General features: G+C 44.0%; 1 protein-coding gene and 1 pseudogene across 1 annotated transcript in view; one reads left to right on the plus strand and one right to left on the minus strand.

The window, feature by feature from the left end:
- SLC35F3 (solute carrier family 35 member F3) overlaps nucleotides 1-20,647 on the plus strand; it is a 152,050-nt gene that overhangs the window by 60,184 nt on the left and 71,219 nt on the right. The window lies entirely within an intron of this gene.
- LOC133240227 (zinc finger protein 42 homolog) lies at nucleotides 2,841-19,187 on the minus strand (annotated as a pseudogene).

Genomic DNA, 20,647 nt, shown 5'->3' on the forward strand with positions numbered 1-20,647 from the left:
TCCATGTCTTGGCTGTTGTGAATAATGCTGTTCTGAACATGGCTGTACAAATACCTCTTGGAGTCTCTGTTTCAGTTCTTTCTTATATACCCAGAGGTGGAATTGCTGAATCATATGATAACTCTACTTTAAATTTTTTGTCACACTGTTTTGAATTGCAGCAGCCACACCGATTTATATTCCACAAAAATGCACAAGGGCTCCAGTTTCTTCACATCCTCATCAATGTTTATTATTTTCTCTATTTAAAAAAAAATTTTTTTTTAAATTTTAGCCCTTGTAATGGATGTAAGGTGATATCTCATTACAGTTTTGGTTTTCATTGCTCTAATGATTATTGATTTTAAACATCTTTTCGTATGCTTGTTGGCCATCTTATTTCACCTTTGGAGAAACATCCATTCCAGTCCTTTGCTTGTTTTCTAATCAGGTTATTTGGTCTTTTTGTTGTTGCTGTTGAGCTGTAGGAGTTTTGTTAATGCATTCTGGACATTAACCCACTATCATCAAATAAATGATTTGCAAATATTTTTTCCCATTCTGTAGGTGGCCTTTTCATGCTTTTGATGGTGTCCTTTGACCTAAGACGTTTTAAATTTTGATGTAATCCAATTTATCTACATTTGCTTTTGTTAACACTTTTGGTGTCACATCCAAGAAATCGTTGCCAAATCCAACGTCGTGAGGCTTTTTTTACTCTTATGTTTTCTTCTAAGAGTGGTATAGTTTTAGGTCTTATGTTTAAGTCTTTTATCCATTTTGCATTCATTTTTGGGTACAGTGCAAGGTAAGGATCCATATTCATTCTTTTGCACATTGTTTACCATCATTGGTTGTTGAAGAAACTGTCATTTTCCCCACTGAATGGTCTTGGCAACCTTGTTGAAAATTGCTGGATTATATATGTGAGGATTTATTTCTGGGCTGTCTGTTCTATTTCATTGTTTTGTTTGTCTTTATGCCAGTACCATACTGTTTTGATTATTGTAGCTTTGTACTATATTCTGACATCAAGAATCAATTTTCCTCTTCTTTTTCAAGATAGTTTTGGCTATTTGGCATCCTTTAAGATTCTGTATTAATGTTAAAATGGATTTTTTTCTATTTCTGGGTACCTAGATTTCTCCAATACTCTTGCCTGGAAAATCCCATGGATGGAGGAGCCTGGTAGGCTGCCGTCCATGGGGTCACACAGAGTCAGACACGACTGAAGTGACTTAGCAGCAGCAGCAGTTTTTAATCAAATTTTAAGATGTTTAAATATCTTGCTTATTATTAAAAAATATAATAGAAAAATTAACAAAGGGTTTAACCTGGGTGCCATGGAAGAGAAAACCTGTTGGCCAATGAAATGCTCAACTTCCTTTAGTGATCTAGGAACTTTACGTGAAGACCTATGAGAGATGCCTTCTGTGCCCATCAGGCTGGCAAAAATTAACAACTCAGGTAGTGCCATGTGCAATATCTAGAGCTTGTACTCATTGGTAGAAAGCTAAGTTGGTACTATCCCTTTTAAAAACAGTTCATAGCAACTGCAAAGTCTGTAATAAAAGAATACCAGAAAACAACCCAAATACCCGTGTGTGTATGTGTGTTATTCACTCAGTTGTGTCCAGCTCCTCGCAACCCCATAAATTGTAGCCCAGCAGGATTCTCTCTGTCCATGAGATTTCCCAGGAAAGAATACTGGAGTGGAGAGCCATTTCCTTCTCCAGGGATCTTCCTGATCCAGGGATTGAACCCAGGTCTCCTGCATTGCAGGCAGATTCTTTACCTCCTGAGCCACCAGGCAAGCCCAAATACCCCTGTAGCAACATGGAAATAATTTGTGTTATACACACACAATAGAATGCCATAGAGCAGTGACAATGAATGAAACTCAGCAGTAGGCATCTCTAAGGATGATTTTCTGGAACATAGTGTTAGGAAAAAAAGAAAAAAAGCAAGTCACAGAAGAAGATAGTGTAATTCCATTGATGCAAAGTTTAAAGCATACAAAGTTAAACTACGTATCGATTAGTGGTATATATATGTAGTGTATATACTATAAAGAAATATATAGGAAAGATAAGCCCAGGATAGCAGTACTTTATTAGGGGAAAGGAAGAAAAAGAAGGACATATTGTCTTAGTTCTTTTGGGTGGGAATATTTGCTTTTATTTTAAAATATCTAAAATGGATTCAAATGGATTGATACCATCAAATAACCATTTACATCTACTATATGATTTCAGTATGGTTTGATACAATGATAAAAAGTAAAATGATTAATGTCATATTTAACTTAACATTCAGCTACTCATTCATTTATTGACAATTCAATGCAAAATTTGCATTCTCTAGGATTATGTATGTATGCTCTATCATGGCTGACCCTTTGCAAGCCCATGACTATAGCCCACCAGGCTCCTCTGTCTGTGAGATTTCCCAAGCAAGAATACTGGAGTGGGTTGCCATTTCTTACTCCAAGGGATCTTCCCAACCTGGGGTTTGAACCTGAGTCTCCTACATTGATAGGTGGATTCTTTGCCACTGTGCCACCTGGAATTATCACATGTATTAAGATGTATATTCCTAAAAGGAAAAAGATAAGCAATTGGAAACTACAACTTAAAAAGCAAAGTTAATTTCATTTTTATAGTATGAGACATTAATGCCCATATCCAAAAATACAATTCATAATAACTAGAGATTCTGCTTTTGAAGCAAGTTCATTACTGACCTTACTATTAGAAGCACACTGTAATTTTACACACAGAGTTCTAAAATATTATCATAGACTACAGGAGCATCTTAGTAACATTTAAATATATATATAAGGTGGCCATATTGATTTAAAAATTATTTCCTGAAACACTAATCAGTGAGGCATATGAGGCATGTTTGCCTCCAGTCACTCTTTTGTTAACATGCTTATCCTGTTCAAGGGTTTCCCTGGTACCTCAGATGGTAAAGGATCCACCTGCAGTGCAGGAGACATGGGTTCGATCCCTGAGTCTGGAAGATCCCCTGCAGGAGGGCCTGGCAATGCACTCCAGTGCTCTTGCCTGGAGAATCCCATGGACAGAGGAGTCTGGCGGGCTACAGTCCATGGGAGTTGCAAAGAGTTGAACACGACTGAGCAACTAAGCACGGATGTTATCCGTTGGAGGATTATTTTCCATCTTCTTTCACTGACTCACTTTAGCTTTTGCATGAGTTAAGAGGTGAACTTTCACGTTATTTGATTGAATAAACTTGCAACAGCCTTCAAACAGACACACACAAAGTTTCTCCCCAGTACATGTATATACAAATTGGACAAGGAGAAACATTTTCCCACACAGTTCAAGAGTACATGTAAATGGCTTCACTTCAGTATGAACCAGAAAATGGCTTTTTAGTTTTGCGCTCTCCTTGAAGGCTTTCCCACATTCTGCACATCCATGATCTCAGGGACTGTGAACTTGGAGATGCTTTCTCAGGAATTCTCTGTTCTTGAACTCTCTTATGTATCAATTGTGAAGACAATTATTTTTCTGGAGCATCGTATTCTTTATTTGTGCTTGGCTTCATTCTAGTACGTTCTGTGAGCTGTTTAGGATCTGGAAAGTCAGTGCTGGGTATTCCTCCAGGAGGAAGCTTCTTGCCTGTTTTGTACTCAGAAAACTCAAGAAGTGGATTCTGTCCAACAATCTGTTGAGGAAGTTCTTGTTTTGCCTTTTTTTTTTTTTTTCCTCATGTATTCCAAGGAACATTCAAGAAATGAGCTTGCCATAAGAACATGTTGAGAAAGCTCTTGTTCCAGTCCTTCTTTCACACAAAGGACTTAAGAAGTGAGTCTTCGTCCGTGATAGGTTCAGAAAACTCACTTCCTATTATGCATTCTATGTAAGAGTCAGAGAAGGAATCCTCTTCAGCAACCTGAACACTAGCCTCATAGAACACATCCTCATCACATAAGGTCCACGTTGTATCTGGAGGTTCCTGCTGGGCTGGCGGTACCTTGTCCCCACTGACGGCTCTTCTCCCCAGGCCTTTCTGGCCAAGTGTCTTTTCACTTTTCTTCAATCTCTGGTTCACGGCCTCCTGCTAGTTCCCTCTCATAAGGTTTGCACCAGGTTAGAGCAGTCACTTCCAGGCAGGAGCTCTCTGTCTGAGTTGTCTTCAGCCAGCACCCATGCTCCTGTGATGCACTACATCTCCTATTCCAGTTCCTTCCAATGGTAAGACATAGAAGAAACCTCTAGCTGTGCTCCCGACAGAGGGTTGAAATCAACCCCGCTTTACCTGGAAATGTTCTAGACCTTAAGCTGATTGTTGAGCATCCTTTTGTTTTGCTTGATATATGGTGTAAATGTTTGCTTCTTCACCTCTAATGTTAAATTATGCTTTAAAGAACTAGAATCCAGCTGTAAAAAAAAAAAAAAAATGGATAGAGCTATATACCAGAAGGGGCTTCCCAGGTGACACTAGTTAGTAAAGAACCTGCTTGTCAGTGCAGGAGACATAAGAGACACAGGTTCAATCCCTGGGTCAGGAAGATCGCCTGGAGGAGGACATGGCAACCCACTCCAGTCTTGCCTGGAGAACCCCATGGACAGAGGAGCCTGGCAGGCTACAATCCATAGTGTTGCAGAGTCAGACACGACTGAAGCGACTTAGCACCCACACATTTGACAGAACTGTTCCCTCGTATAAAACTGTGAACAGGAGTAGTCCAATTCTCCTACCCTGCCTATAACTAGTTAGCGCTCTCTTAGAGGAGATCCTCGAAGTCGTGATCTCTGAGAGGCAACATTTGGAGAGGATCCTACAAAGTGGGAGGAAACCAGAATGGAACAGAATATATCCACCAGATCCACCGGGTGGCACGTTCTTCAGTGACCCCGTAGTCAAGTGCAGGGCTGGCCCAGGCTGACTACACAGAATTCTGTCTTTTTTTAACTTGTTATTTTATATTGGAGTGTAGCCGATTAACAATGTTGTCATTGTTTCAGGTAGACAGCAAAAGGACTTGGCCATACATACGCATGTATCCATTCTCCCCCAAACTCCCATCCAGGCTGCCACATGACATTGAGCAGAGTTCCCTGTGCTACACAGTAGGTCCTTGTTGGTTTTACATTTTAAATATAGCGGTGTGTACAAGTCGATCCCAAACTCCCTAACTAGCTCTTCCCATCATCTTTCCCTGCTGGCAACCGTAAGCTCATTCTCTAAGTCTGGGAGTCTGTTCCTGTTTTGTATCTCCCTTCTTTATCTGACTTTCTTCACTCAGTATGACAGTCTCTAGGCCCATCCGTGTTGCTGCAGACCACTCTGCCTTGAGTCCCTCCAGCCTTATTTGTCCCAACCCCCATGCATCTCTCCAGGGCTACCATGCTGCCCTTGGCCTTCTTGGCACAATCTGGTAATTGGCAGAGCATAGCGTCCCTAACCTTCTCTTCTTGAAGTGTAAAACCCTATGCCCATTTTCACTTATGCTCTAGGACAAATTCAGTAACAAGTGTTGTTTTGGTATTTTAAATCCCAATTAATGTGCTTGCGTGCTCAGTCACTTCAGTCGTGTCCGACTCTTTGCGACCCCATGAACTGTAGCCCACCAGGCTCCTCTGTCCATGGGATTCTCCAGGCAAGAGTGCTGGAGTGGGTTGCCATGCCCTCCTTCAGGGGATCTTCCCCACCCAAGGATAGAACCCACATCTCCTGTGCCTCCTGTACTGCAGGCAGATTCTTCATGCCTGAGCCACCAGGGAAGCGCAATTAGTGTATAAGACCTCCCAATGAATACCTTTATTTTTATGTATGGACATGTTTCAGTTCCTCTTGGTTGCGCAGACTTTGGGGCACCCCTCAACTCATACTGATCCAAGAAACCATCTCACAGGCCTTGTGCTTCTGCCACAGAGTCAGAAAACTACCCTCAGGAGGAGGCTTCCTTGGCAGTCCAGCAACAAGGCTCAGATGGCAGGACAGTTTATTTGAAAGCAATAGCCTGTGTACTCTTTGGTTTCTTTATACCACTGGAATTTTATTGCAAAATTTAAAATTTAATAAAGTTCAAATCATAAACTTCCTAAAATAGTAGGAGACTAGCCGGAGAAGGCAATGGCACCCCACTCCAGTACTCTTGCCTGGAAAATCCCATGGACAGAGGAGCCTGGTGGGCTGTAGTTCCTGGGGTCACTAAGAGTCAGACACGACCAAGCGACTTCACTTTCACGTCTCACTTTCATGCATTGGAGAAGGAAATGGCAACCCACTCCAGTGTTCTTGCCTGGAGAATCCCAGGGACAGGGGAGCCTGGTGGGCTGCCATCTATGGGGTCGCACAGAGTCGGACACGACTGAAGCGACTTAGCAGCAGCAGCAGCAGCTGTAAATTTAAAGGTGTGGAGAAATATGAGTTGATTTAATCCATTGAGTGACTCTGGTACTCACCACCAAAAGATATTCTTTTTTTTTTTTTTTTTGCATGCCTGTGCTGGGTCTTTGTGATGGTACACAAGCCTTCTCTAGTTGGGTCATGTAGGCTTCTCTTGTTGCAGAGCACGGGCTCTTTGAGCTTGGGCTCGGGAGTTGTGGCACATGAGCTTAGGTGCTCCGTGGCACATGGGATCTTCCCGGACCAGGCCTTGTCTCCTGCATTGACAGGCAGACTCTCAACCACGGGACCACCAGTGAAGTCCACTGGGGTAGATTTTTGATCTGAGCTTATCTCTCCTGTTGGGCAGAAGTCCTGGACAGACACAGGGCTGAGAAGGCAACTTCTATTTACAGACCACCAACATGGTGGCTCAGACAGGAATGAATAGGTGAAGGATCTGCCTGCAACACAGGAGGCTGGGTTCCATCCCTGGGTAGGGAAGATCCCCTGGAGAAGGGAATGACAGCCCACTCCAGTATTCTTGTCTGGAGAATTCCATGGACAGAGGAGACTGGTGGGCTGCAGTCCATGTGGTCACAAAGAGTCTGACACAGCTAAGCGACTAACACTTTCAGAGACCACCAACAGTTGATGAGTTATCCTTTATTCTTCACAGATAGTTTTTTTTTTAAAGTTCTTGAAATACTTGTGGAAATCTTGTGAAGACAATCAGTACAGAAACTGAAAACATCTAGAGTCTGGTCTTGATGACTAGATTCATTCCTGGAATTATTAGTAAATAATAATTACCTTCTCTGAATCAGAGCTTCTTTCTTTTGCAACATAGAAATCATACTTCCTTCTCTTTTTTTATTCTACAGGTGTGTGTGAGGTCCTTTGAGACCCATAAAAATGCTATAAAATTTAAACTGTATTCCTTCAAATAAAATCTGACTAAGTCAAAAATCTCATTCAGCAGAGATTTGAGTCTCAAGCTCCATCATAGCATTAATAGACTTTGCTTGCAAAGAAAGACTAAAATATCACCAATGAATTGATCTGGTGTCATCATCCCAGTGAATAATGATAATGCCTTGACCTTCAATTAATTTGGGGATTGAGCTCTCCTTAATAAACATGTGTTTGGACCACAAGCAAAGAGAGGGTGAAACTCATTGTATTTAAAGATCACGGGCTGGTCATCGTATTGGAATATTCTGAAACTGTGTAAACTTGACAGAGTATGAAAAGTAGGATGACAAAAGAGCAGTGGGGACTTCCCTGGTCAAACAGTGGTTCAGGATCCACCTGCCAATGCAGGGGACATGGGTTCGATCCTTGGGCTGGGGACTAAAATCCCACATGCCACAGGGCAACTAAGCCCATGTGCCACAGCCACTGAGCCTGTGTGCCCTAGAGCCTGCGCCCTGCAAAAAGAGGAGCCACCATAGGAAGCCTGTGTGTTGCATCAAAGACCCAGCACAGCCAAAAATAGATAAAATTTTAAAAAAAGAGCAGTGGCTCTCTATCAATGAAACTTTTTTTTTTTAAGATAGGAAATAGGACATAAGGGTTCTAGAAGCAGAATAACTCATGTCAGCCGTGGACCGCAGGATCAGGAAGGTTAAGAAGTTGCACATCAAGGACATCTTTAACATTTCCTTTCCACACCTTGGCTTCCTTGGTGGCCCAGACTGTGAAGGATCTGCCTACAGTGCAGGAGACCCAGGTTCCATCCCTGGGTAGGGCAGATCGCCTGGAGAAGGGAATGACAACCCACTCCAGTATTCTTGCCCAGAGAGTTCTATGGACAGAGAGCCTGGCGGGCTACAGTCCATGGGGTCGGAAGGAGTCAGACACAGCTGAGCAACTAACACTTTGAGAGTGACTAACACTTTCTCTTTAGCATACCTAGCTGCTGGAGCACTGTTCCACCTGTGGCCTCTTTATTTGTGGTCCTCCCTTGCATTTGAATCTGTCCTGAGACAGCAGGAAGGTGGGCTGAGCATGGGGTGCAAGCATTGGCCAATCCAATCACCATCAGATGGACTGTGAAGGAAGTCAGGAGATGGATGTAAAGTCGGACTTGGTGCTCTTAAGATCTCTTCCACCCCCTGAGAGTATGTGTCCTGCAACTTCATCAGAGCTTTATTGCTTTTTCTGAAGATGTGTAAAAGCAGTGTCAAATCTTTCTTAAATCCCTCCTGTTTTCCTATCCTCCCCCACCTCCATTGTCATGGTGACCACTGTTTTGTACATTTGCTTTCCCAATGAAACATTGCCTGGTTCCATGTGCTGTCTTGGTGGGACCTGATTGCCTGCCCCCCAATGTCGTTTTTCTTGCCTAGTGGCTGCCTCTCATTCTACTGGTTTGGACAGTAAAGACACCCCTAGTGAGTCTCAGGGATCAGCATGGTATGAGAAGTGTCAGATGGATTTTGAAGTCTTCAGAGTGTAACGGAAAGTAGGGTCTGGCTGCTTGCTGCTCAAAAAGCCAGAAAATTTGCTTTATTTTGGATGCTGGCAGCCATGGATGGGGAGAGGACAGACTCCAGTCCAAAGGCTGGCTCCCCCCTCCAACAATCAGTGGGCTACAGATAGGAACAGCGTATTCAGCTCTTGACAGTCATCTTGGAATGGGTCATCAGTGACCTGACCAGCATCATCTTGATTGTTTGAAGTACAGTTAATCTTCAGTTCCAGGGTTGATTTGTTTCCTTTTTTTTTTTTTTTTTTTTTGAGGCCAGTTCTCAGAACTGTAGTTTATGTCATGTCTACAGTCTGGTCATCGTGTAGTTAACTTCTTCACCTGATGGGGATTTCAGCATCTGCAAAACGGTTCATAGGACATGGCTCAGAATATTTTCTATTGCCCTTGAGAAGGAACTAGAGGACCTTGACTATGCTTAATGGCTAAAGTATTATTGTTTGGTCTCTTTGACTATTTTCAAGCTTCCCTGGTGACTCAGCTGGTAAAGAATTCACCTGCAATGCAGGAGACCTGGGTTAGATCCATGGGTTGGGAAGATCCCCTGGAGAAGGGAACGGCTACCCACTCCAGTATTCTGACCTGGAGAATTCCATGGACTCTATAGTCTATGGGGTCTCAAAGAGTCGGACATGACTGAGCAACTTTCACTCCTACTTGACTGTTTTCCTTTGTTTCTGCATTGTCTCACTTCTCTGATTAAACTTATCTTTGGCTAAGTTTTCCCACAGACAAAAGGTTGGCAGAGGACATGAGGGAATGGACAGGACCATAAGATCCTGCTCCTTTCCAGTAGGATGGTGGCAGCCCCTGGAATTCATTAACAGGAAGGGTCTGAGGCTAGACCCCATGATGTGAAGTGACTGTGGAGTCAGCATTTACCAGACGCTGCTCTTCCTTCAGTGTCTTCTCTGTCCCCTCCATCTATTATGTAATCATGTGAACATAATGTTACCATCTGATACCTTCTGTGCTCTGGAGCCCCACCGATACTGGCTCTAGCTGTCCTGTCTTTTTATCTGTAGGTGAAAGTCCCGCCTTCAATGCCTTAATTTTTAAGCTGAAGTATACCCTGGTGGTATACTTTTACCAGATGGTAAAGAATCCGCCTGCAGTGCAGGAGACACGGGTTCATTCCCTGGGTAGGAAAGGTCCCCTGGAGAAGGGCATGGCTACCCACTCCAGTATTGTTGCCTGGAGAATCCCATGGACAGAGGAGCCTGGCGGACTGCAGTCCATGGGGTCGAAGACTCAGACACGACTGAGCGACTCTTTCCCTTTCACTTTTATAGTTAATTTACGATGTTTCAGGTGTGTAGAAAGTGGTTTGGTTTTACATATAAGTATACATATTTATTATATCTAGAGAGAGAGAGTGTGTATACACATACACACACATATATATATAGTGTTCTTTTTCAAGTTTTTTTCCATTGTAGGTTATTACAAGATATTGAATATAGTTCCCTTTGCTGTATCTGTTGTTGTTTATCTGTCTTATATTTAGCAATGTGTATCCGTTAATCCCAAATTCCTAATTTATCCCTCCCACTCTTTCCCCTTTGGGAACTGCAAGTTTATCTTCTATGTCTGTGAATCTATTTCTGTTCATAAATATGTTCATTTGCATCATTTTTTAGATTCCACATGTAAGTGATATCATATATTTGTCTTTCTCTGATATTTCACTAAGCCTGATAATGTTGCTGCAAATGGCTTTTTTGCTCTTTTTATGGCTGAGTAATATTCCATTGCAGACATGTGCCCCATCTTCCTCATCCATTCATCTGTCAATGGACTTTTAGGTTGCTTCCATGTCTTGGCTATTGTGAGTTGTGCTGCTGTGAATATTGGGTGCATGTTTCTTTTCAAACTAGAGTTTTCATCTTTCCCAGGTATATGCCCAAGAGTGAGCTCAATGCACTGATTTTTATTTGACTCACTCCCAAAGCCAAACATCTGACTTCCAATATATCTTTACACATTTTTTCTACTCTTTGCATAGGTGGTTGCATATCAAAATGTGAGGGTCTGGAATCAGGTAGGAATGTGTCTGGGGGATACTTGAAAGAACCTGTGGGACCTTGGTGAAGGATGGCAAACTGATAAAATGAAATCTGGAGTAGCTGGAAATATGGGGGAAATAAATAGCAGCCTGGCAAGTTCCCCCTAGCCCAGGGGTGCCAGGAGACAGCTCTGGGGGGTTTCCAAGTCGAGGAAAAGTGTAGACTGACCAGTAGGACAGTTTTTGAACCTTTCTTTCTCATCACATACCACTTAGTAACATTGGTGTACCAAATAGGCCATTCTCTAGGACATAGTATTTTGGTTAAAAATTCATTTGTATACATTTAAGTATATATATTGGAGAAGGCAATGGCACCCCATTCCAGTACTCTTGCCTGGAAAATCCCATGGACGGAGGAGCCTGGTAGGCTGCAGTCCATGGGGTCGCTAAGAGTCAGACACGACTGAGCAACTTCACTTTCACTTTTCACTTCCATGCATTGGAGAAGGAAATGGCAACCCACTCCAGTATTCTTGCCTGGAGAATCCCAGGGACAGAGGAGCCTGTTGGGCTGCCATCTACGGGGTCGACAGAGTCAGACACGACTGACGTGACTTAGCGGCAGCAGCAAGTGTGTGTGTGTGTGTGTGTGTGTGTGTGTGTGTATTTAGTAATTCCCCTACATACAAACCTTCAAGTTGCAAATTTTCGAAGATGCAAATGTATGTTCAGATATCCAGGCACGTAAGTTAGTTCACACGTCTGTCGTACTTTGTCACACACGTGCTTCCTCTACCAATGGTTGTGCTTTTGTGTATTTTACTGTACAGCACTGTCCAGAGTACAGGAGTAAGCGTCTTTATTTCTAGCCCTGGGTGTCTGAAAGCAAGCTTAAAAGCAGCAATGATGTAGCTGGTACTACTGTACTCTCCAAGGTACTGTACTGTAAGATTTAAAACGTTTTCTTTTTTTGTTTGTTTTTGCTTTTTATGTATTATTTGTGTGAAAAGTATTATAAACCTAATTCGGTAATGACTATATAGCCGATTGTGCTAGTTGAGTACCTAGGCTAACTTTATTGTCCTACGAACAAGCTGGACTTACAAATGTGCTCTTGGAATGAACCTCACTGGTATGTATGGGACTTGCTATAGAGATGAAATAAGCAACTTATGAACTAGCTCAACAGTTAGTCATGGTTTATTACAGGATAGTGAATATAGTTCCCTGTGCTGTAAAGTTGGGCCTTGTTGTTTATCCATGCTAAATGTAAGAGTTTGCATCTACTAACCCCAAGCTCCCAGTCCATCCCTTCTCTTCCCCTCTCCTCCTTGGCAACCCCAAGTCTGTTCTCTGTGTGTGTGAGTCCGTTTTGTATGCGCATGCTCAGTTGTGTCCAACTCTTTGCAACCCCAGGGACTGCAGCCCACCAGGTTCCTCTGTCCATGGGGTTTTCCAGGCAAGAATTCCAGACAGTAAAATTCTGACTGTTTTCAGGAGAATATTTTTTCTAATTAAAAGAATCTTGTTGGAATTTTGGTCCTGTTATGAGAGGCAAAAATCTTAATAAAGGCTCAATATGAGCTATGACACGTAGAGGCATGGGTGGAGGAATCAGGAAAATGGGAATAGATACAAAAAAAGATGTGATCTGGTATTTCTGGGGAAATTATGTTTCATTTGGAGCAACTACACATGACATGTTAAAAAAGAACCCAAGAAACTTCACAAGAGACAGCACATAATCAGCTGCCAAGTGAAGGAGCTAGGCAGTGATTTCAGGAGAGGGGACTTGGGTGTGAACACGCCCAGTGGAGGCGTGAGACCTCGGTGCCCCCTGCTGACTGCCAGTGCTGCCCTGCTCTGCACATCTCCTAACCAGCCGTGAAGTGCCACCCCAGCAGAGGCAGGTGTGATGGTGCAATCAGTGTTCTCAGAGGAGGAGGAACTCCCTGGCCAGTGGCTTTGCCTCAAGTCATCATCTATCCTGTCCTCACAGACATTCACCTTCAGTGCTGCAGATGGAAGACCGAGAATTCTGCATTTCACATCTCCTTATTTCAGTAAGATTCCAATTGCATTTCCCTGCACTTCTCATTTTATGTCATCCCTAGTTAAGGGGACTCGCATGCTTTTTTCAATATTGTGGAGACAGAGGGGTGTTTAAAATGCCTATGAACATTAAATGTATATACATGTACACATACCTAGGTACATGGATACATATATAGATATATGTAGGTGGTAGATAGATGGAAGGATAGATAGACAGTTAGATGGACTGATATATGTGGTGCATATATATCTGAATATGTGTATATACATTGAAGGAGATCAGCCCTGGGATTTCTTTGGAAGGAATGATGCTAAAGCTGAAACTCCAGTACTTTGGCCACCTCATGCGAAGAGTTGACTCATTGGAAAAGACTCTGATGCTAGGAGGGATTGGGGGCAAGAGGAGAAGGGGACGACAGAGGATGAGATGGCTGGATGGCATCACTGACTCGAAGGATGTGAGTCTCAGTGGACTCTGGGAGTTGGTGATGGACAGGGAGGCCTGGCATGCTGCGATTCATGGGGTCACAAAGAGTCAGACATGACTGAGCGACTGATCTGATCTGATCTGATCTGATGGCTCAGATGGTAAAGAATCTGTCTGCAATGTGGGAGACCTGGATTTGATCCCTGGATTGAGAAGATCCCCTGGAGCATGGCAACTCACTCCAGTATTCTTGCCTGGAGAATCCCCATGGACAGAGGAGCCTGGCAGGCTACAGTCCACGGGGTCCCTAAGAGTTGGGCACAACTGAGTAAGCACAGCACAGCACAGTATATACATTTGTATATGTGTGTGTGCTCAGTGCAACCCCATGGACTATATCCCGCCAGGCTCCTCTGTCCATGGGTTTTCCCTGGCAAGAATAGTGGAGTGGGTTGCCATTTCCTTCTCCAGGGGATCTTCCTGACCCAGGGATCAAACCCAAATCTCCTGTGTCTCCTACATTGCCAGGCACATTCTTTACTGCTGAGCCACCAGGGAAGCCCCGGAGATAGAAATATATACACAAAAAAGATGATAGTGATAAGTAACACTGATTCAGCGTTTGCTACATTCAGTATGTGCCACATACTCTTCTCAGCACTGTGCCCCTACTAAATATTATAAACCTAGTTGGAGCCCCTAGTAGGGGAGTAGTGACGGGATTGTCCTCATTTTCCACGTGAGGCTGAGGCGCTGGCGGGTTTCATCACTCACCTGCCCAAGACACACATCTATGAAATGAAGAGTCAGAATCTCCTTGGAGGCCTCGGCTCAGAACCCAAGCTTCCATAGGAATTGCCTCCCTGAGGCAGCGCTGGGGGAGGTGGCTACTGGGAGAGGTCACGGTCACTGACTTAGCATTTTTTTACTCCATCACAGCCAATGAGTGGAATATTTTTATACATCAGGAATCGGTGGCAATCCACATAGAAGAGACGGTCTAAGTCTCTTCTATTTTAGAAACACTGAAACACAGCGTGTATTCAAGGTTCTCTGGCACGACCTGGCCTTGGACTGGCGCTAAGCCCTCCAAGCCTGTCTTTTTTCATCTACCCTGAGACATGACCCCCAGAATCTGCGTGCTCAGAGCAGGGCCTCAGGGCAGAGGAGACAGTGGGTGGTGGGGTCCTGGGGGTGGTGCCAGGAGCTCCCCAGCATCTCTGTGGATCCGTGTCCACCTTGCCTGAGGGACATTACACGCAGACTCTGACATCACAGCCTACAGTACGTGCTCTCTGAACAACTCATTGGGCACCTCCATGAAGGCAGGGCCCCTTCCTGTTGACCGAAATACACCATTAGGTCCTAGCCCAGGGCCTGAGTTGGAGAACCCTAACCCTCGCCTGAGATGCGTGATCACTAGAAACACAGTGGGCATGTGTGCAAGACCACGTGGAAGGAACCCTAGGCCACATCAGTGCCAACTCTCCTCCTGGTAGAATCTTTCTTGAGACAGGTCACTTTCTGTGGCTCTGTTTCTATTTTATAATGATCTGCAGGCCTGGAGGAAACAAAAAAAGGATCATGCAGAATAGTGGGTAAGAATTACGCTTGAATTAAAAATGAAAAATGAGGACAAATCTTGACTTGGATGTTAGTGGACTCCAGCTCAGGCCTTGTTATAAATAATACTTGGTGCCCACAAAGGCCGACACCTGGCCGTTTACCACCAACAACCATGGTGAAGGCAGGTGGGGAGTACAAAGGGGCCCATGTGGAACAGCCAGGGCAGCTTCGGGGCGTCTTTCCACCAGGGACTTAAAATAGCCATTTCTCAGTAGCTTAGGAGGAAAAGGAGAAAGGCCAGAGGCGTTCTGATAGGGACTGTGCCTCCATCTCTGACATCACTGGGAGGTGGATGGAAGGCCTTTACAAAATCCATTGTCATACACAGTCCAACAAGAGGAACCTCAGTCCAACTGACGGATGCCGTGGCTGGGAGGGTTCATATAAGGGGGCATAACCACAGTACTTGTGCATGTTGGGGGCGATATCTTCTCAGGAAAGAGGAGGTAACTAAGCCTAAACTTGAAAGTGATCCCTTGTTATTAAAAAAGCCCTGTTCAGTACAGTAATGTATCCCACATAGTGGCCTTATACCACCCCTGGATCCAAAATTTGATCCAAACGCCACCCACCACGGCTGCAGAGGGAGGAAGAGACAGAAGAGCCTGGGTTGGGGATTTTCTTTTCTTTCTTTTCTTTTTTTTTTTTACTAAATATGTATTTATCTGGCTGCACCAGATCTTACTTGCAGCACATGGGATTAACTTAGTTGTGATGTGGGGTATCTAGTTCTCTGACCAGAGGTGGAACCCTGGCCCCCTGCATTGGAGGCGTGAAGTCTTAGCCCCTGGACCACCAGGGAAGTCCCTGGCTTGGGGCTTTTCTTTCCCCCTGATCTTTAGTGGCTTTTCTCTAATCTTGAGCAAATCACTCAGTCCTCCTTTTATCCAGCTGCCGCATCTGCAAAGTGGGAGGAGATTCTTAACACCTGCCTTGTTTCTTTTCTGCTTTATCTTGTGATCGTTGATTTATTCAACCACTTCCTTGTTCTCCCTGCCCCCAGTTTTATTAAGACATTATTGACACATAACTTACTCGTTTCTTCAGCAAACATTATTGAGGATTTGAGTTGTACCAAGACCTGTCCCAACCGTTAGTGATCGCTTAGCCAGCAAGACCCAGAGCCTGTTCTCATGGGGCGTGCGTTCTTGGGAAGGCAGCAGGCAGGGAACACATACATGCACGCACGTTCATATAGAGGTGCACACACATGTACATATGTACGTGCTCAAATAAGTGCGAGCATATATGTCATATATAAAGATATGTGTGTGCACATATAGTGTACACATTAATGCAGTTTCAAATGATGCGGGTCCTCTGAAGAAAATTATTTTAAAAGATTCTGGTGTGATGAGAAGCTTAAAAGTGAGTAAGACCAAAGCAGTGCAATGTGATGGGGAGCCAGGGATGGAAGTGAGGGAGATAACGTTGCCTCGACGGCTGGGGAAGTAACTCGGGTTTTTTCTTTCATTTTGATTATTAATTGGTTTGTTTATTCATTGTTTGCCTGCCCACTTGAGTGTCAGCTTTAGGAGGGCCTTTGTCTATCTGGTCACCACTTAATCTCCACTGACTAGAGTAATTCCTGCCATGTCAGTTCAGTTCAGTTGCTCAGTCTTGTCCGACTCTGCGACCCCATGAATCGCAGCATGCCAGGCCTCCCTGTCCATCACCAACTCCCGGAGTTCACTCAAACTCATGTCCATCGAGTCGGTGATGCCATCCAGCCATCTCATCCTCTGTTGTCCCCTTCTCCTCCTGCCCCCAATCCCTCCCAGCATCAGAGTCTTTTCCAATGAGTCCACTCTTCGCATGAGGTGGCCAAAGTACTGGAGTTTCAGCTTTAGCATCATTCCTTCCAAAGAAATCCCAGGGCTGATCTCCTTCAGAATGGACTGGTTGGATCTCCTTGTAGTCCAAGGGACTCTCAAGAGTCTTCTCCAACACCACAGTTCAAAAGCATCCATTCTTCGGCGCTCAGCCTTCTTCACAGTCCAACTCTCACATCCATACATGACCACTGGAAAAACCATAGCCTTGACTAGACGAACCTTTGTTGGCAAAATAATGTCTCTGCTTTTCAATATGCTATCTAGGTTGGTCATAACTTTTCTTCCAAGGAGTAAGCATCTTTTAATTTCATGGCTGCAGTCACCATCTGCAGTGATTTTGGAGTCCAAACAAATAAAGTCTGACACTGTTTCCACCGTTTCCCCATCTATTTCCCATGAAGTGATGGGACCAGATGCCATGATCTTCGTTTTCTGAATGTTGAGCTTTAAGCCAACTTTTTCACTGTCTACTTTCATCAAGAGGCTTTTTAGTTCCTCTTCACTTTCTGCCATAAGGGTGGTGCCATCTGCATATCTGAGGTTATTGATTTTTCTCCCGGCAATCTTGATTCCAGCTTGTGCTTCTTCCAGCCCAGTGTTTCTCAAGATGTACTCTGCATATAAGTTAAATGAGCAGGGTGACAATATACAGCCTTGATGTACTCCTCTTCCTATTTGGAACCAGTCTGTTGTGCCATATCCAGTTCTAACTGTTACTTCCTGACCTGCATATAGGTTTCTCAAGAGGCAGGTCAGGTGGCCTGGTATTCCCATCTCTTGAAGAATTTTCCACAGTTTATTGTGATCCACACAGTCAAAGGCTTTGGCATAGTCAATAAAGCAGAAGTAGATGTTTTTCTGGAACTCTCTTGCTTTTTCCATGATCCAGCGGATGTTGGCAATTCGGTCTCTGGTTCCTCTGCCTTTTCTAAAACCACCTTGAACATCTGGAAGTTCACGGTTCACGTATTGCTGAAGCCTGGTTTGGAGAATTTTGAGCATTACTTTACTAGTGTGTGAGATGAGTGCAATTGTGTGGTAGTTTGAGCATTCTTTGGCATTGCCTTTCTTTGGGATTGGAATGAAAAGTGACCTTTTCCAGTCCTGTGGCCACTGCTGAGTTTTCCAAATTTGCTGGCATATTGAGTGCAGCACTTTCACAGCATCATCTTTTAGGATTTGAAATAGCTCCACTGGAATTCCATCACCTCCACTAGCTTTGTTCATAGTGATGCTTTGTAAGGCCCACTTGACTTCACATTCCAGGATGTCTGGCTCTAGGTGAGTGATCACACCCTCGTGATTATCTTGGTCTTGAAGATCTTTTTTGTACAGTTCTGTGTATTCTTGCCACATCTTCTTACACTTCTTCCTGCCATGTAGTAGATGCTAATTTTGCTATTGTTAAATGAATAAATGAATATACAATGTATACATATTTGTATACTATCAAGGTATACATATGACTTGATGGCTTGCTTTTTTCACTTAATGATAATGTCTTATGGATCTTTCTATTATTTAGTTTTTATTGCAGTATACTTTACAATGTTGTGTTAGCTTCTTCTGTACAGCAAAATGAATCAGCCATATGTATACATATATCCCCTCCCTTTTGGATTTCCTTCCCATTCAGGTCACCACGGTGCCTTAAGTAGAGTTCTCTGTGCTACACAGATGTTCTCATCAACTGCCTATTTTATACATACTATCAATAGTGTATCGGCTTCCCAGGTGGCGCTAGTGGTAAAAAGCCGATGAAGGAGATGTAGAAGACATTGGTTTGATCCCTGCAGAGACACAGGTTTGATCCCTGCGTCGGGAAGATCCCCTGGAAGGAGGGCATGGCAACCCACTGCAGTGTTCTTGCCTGGAGAATCCCATGAACAGAGGAGCCTGGTGGGCTACAGTCCATAGGATCGCAGAGAGTTGAACACAATCGAAGTGACTTAGCATGCACACACATCAGTCGTGTATGGAGCTCACATTTTATTAGAGCTTTGGTTGGGGTGGGGTGGGTACCGACATGAGGCTGTGGGGAGAGGAGGGGGTGCAGAGCTCTGTGTGACCTTGTCAGCCTTTCATAGCATGTTACTTTAGAGACCCTATCTCCAGTCCCATTCCCTGTTTTAATGATGGGGAAATAAAATCCAAGTCATTTCAGCGTTCCTGGGAGCCACCAGCCTCCACACTCCCACCAGGGTTCTTTCACAGCACACTTCTCTGCTCCTGTGGGAATGGCTGGTTCATCCCCACTCCTACCCCACGCTCCTCCAGCCACCAGCCAGTCTGCTCTCCCCTGCTTCGGTTCCCTTCACCCCTACGGCCACCAGCTTCCCCAGCTGGAGAGCCCCTCACCGTGGGTGCCCTGTGCTGCTCCCCGCGGTGGACCCAGCCCATCATCCCGGGGTAAATGGAGGCCTCTCAGCCAGCTGCATTCCCCAGACAGGTGTTAAGTGGCAGAGAGTTCTCTGTCATTGCCCTGCCCCAGCAGCTGCTACGGCTCCCCGCTCCCCATGTTCCAGGAATCCCTCCCCAGGGGAATCTGGAGGTGCTGACAAAGCCACTAAGCTCCTGGGGTGACCCGGGCAAAAAGAGGAAACTGGAAACTTGCAAAGTGATGACAATCCTGCTCTCATTTGCAAGAGAAAAGCTGCTTCCAGCAGGCACGTTTCTGGAAAGTCTTTAGGAACCTCATGCTTTTCAAGGGAACACTTTGGGGGAGCTTGTCCTTTTAAGGAAGTGGGAGGGTCTCAAAATATGCCAAGTGGTCCACCGCAGCACATCACTTGGGAGCTTGTTAAGATGCAGAGTCTGAGAACTGGCTTCCACAAACCACAAATAGAGAAGAGTTCACATACCGCCACTGAAGATTCTGCTTGACACAAGGAGAATCAAAGATCCCACATGCAGCAACTGAGACCCAGTGCAGCCACAAAAAAAAAAAAAACTTAAAAAAAAAGCAGCAACAAAATATGATTCCCAACAAAAGTCCCAGATCTTGAAGGGTATGTTGACTCTGTTCATCACGGTCCTTGTGGCCTCTGCTGTGAGTCACAGGGATGGATCACAGTAGGTGTGGAGAGATGCTGGTGCGTCTAGAAGAGTGATGGGAATTCTGCACTAGAGGGACAGGATCTCTGTGTGGCCTGGGGTCTATTCACTGCCCCTTGAAATTTTGCACAAAGAGGAACGGTGATGCATCTATAATATGCACTTTGAAGGTCCCCAAGCAGCACTGTCAGGAGAACTCCCTGCCATGGAGGATATGCCCTGACTGCCCCGTCCAGCAAGTCCCCCACTCAGAAGCCATTTACTAACTACCGCATGCTTGGAATACAGCTAATTTGACCCATATACTGGATGTTAGTTTTCTTTCATTGTATTAATTTATATTAAAGAAAAAACTTGTGGTTTAGCTGTATTGTACAGTCTAGCTTTAGGAAGAATTTAAAATGCTTAACTTGAAAAGGCTGGAAGAAGGGTATCTCTTCAGCGTTTACAAATGTGTTGAGATGCTGTCATGGACAAGGGTGGTTACACTTTTACTATTTATAAAGTTGCTTTAGAGGGCAAAATTAGAAGTCTTCAGGAAGGCTGGACTGACTTTTGATGACTGTGAATATAGTGAAGACAGTGGAGTCTGATTTCTTTTTTTATTATTTTTCATTTTTATTGAAGTATGGTGGTTTATAATGTGTTCATTTCAGGTTTACAGCAAGGTGATTCATTTATATATATATTTATATATTCATTTATATATATGAGTATATTTAAATATATATTCATTTATATAAATGTATTTATATATATTCATTTTAATATATTTAAACATATATGGCTTCCCCAGTGGTTCAACT

The sequence above is a fragment of the Bos javanicus genome, chromosome 28, assembly GCF_032452875.1.
Source record: "Bos javanicus breed banteng chromosome 28, ARS-OSU_banteng_1.0, whole genome shotgun sequence".
Taxonomy (NCBI): Eukaryota; Metazoa; Chordata; class Mammalia; order Artiodactyla; family Bovidae; genus Bos; species Bos javanicus.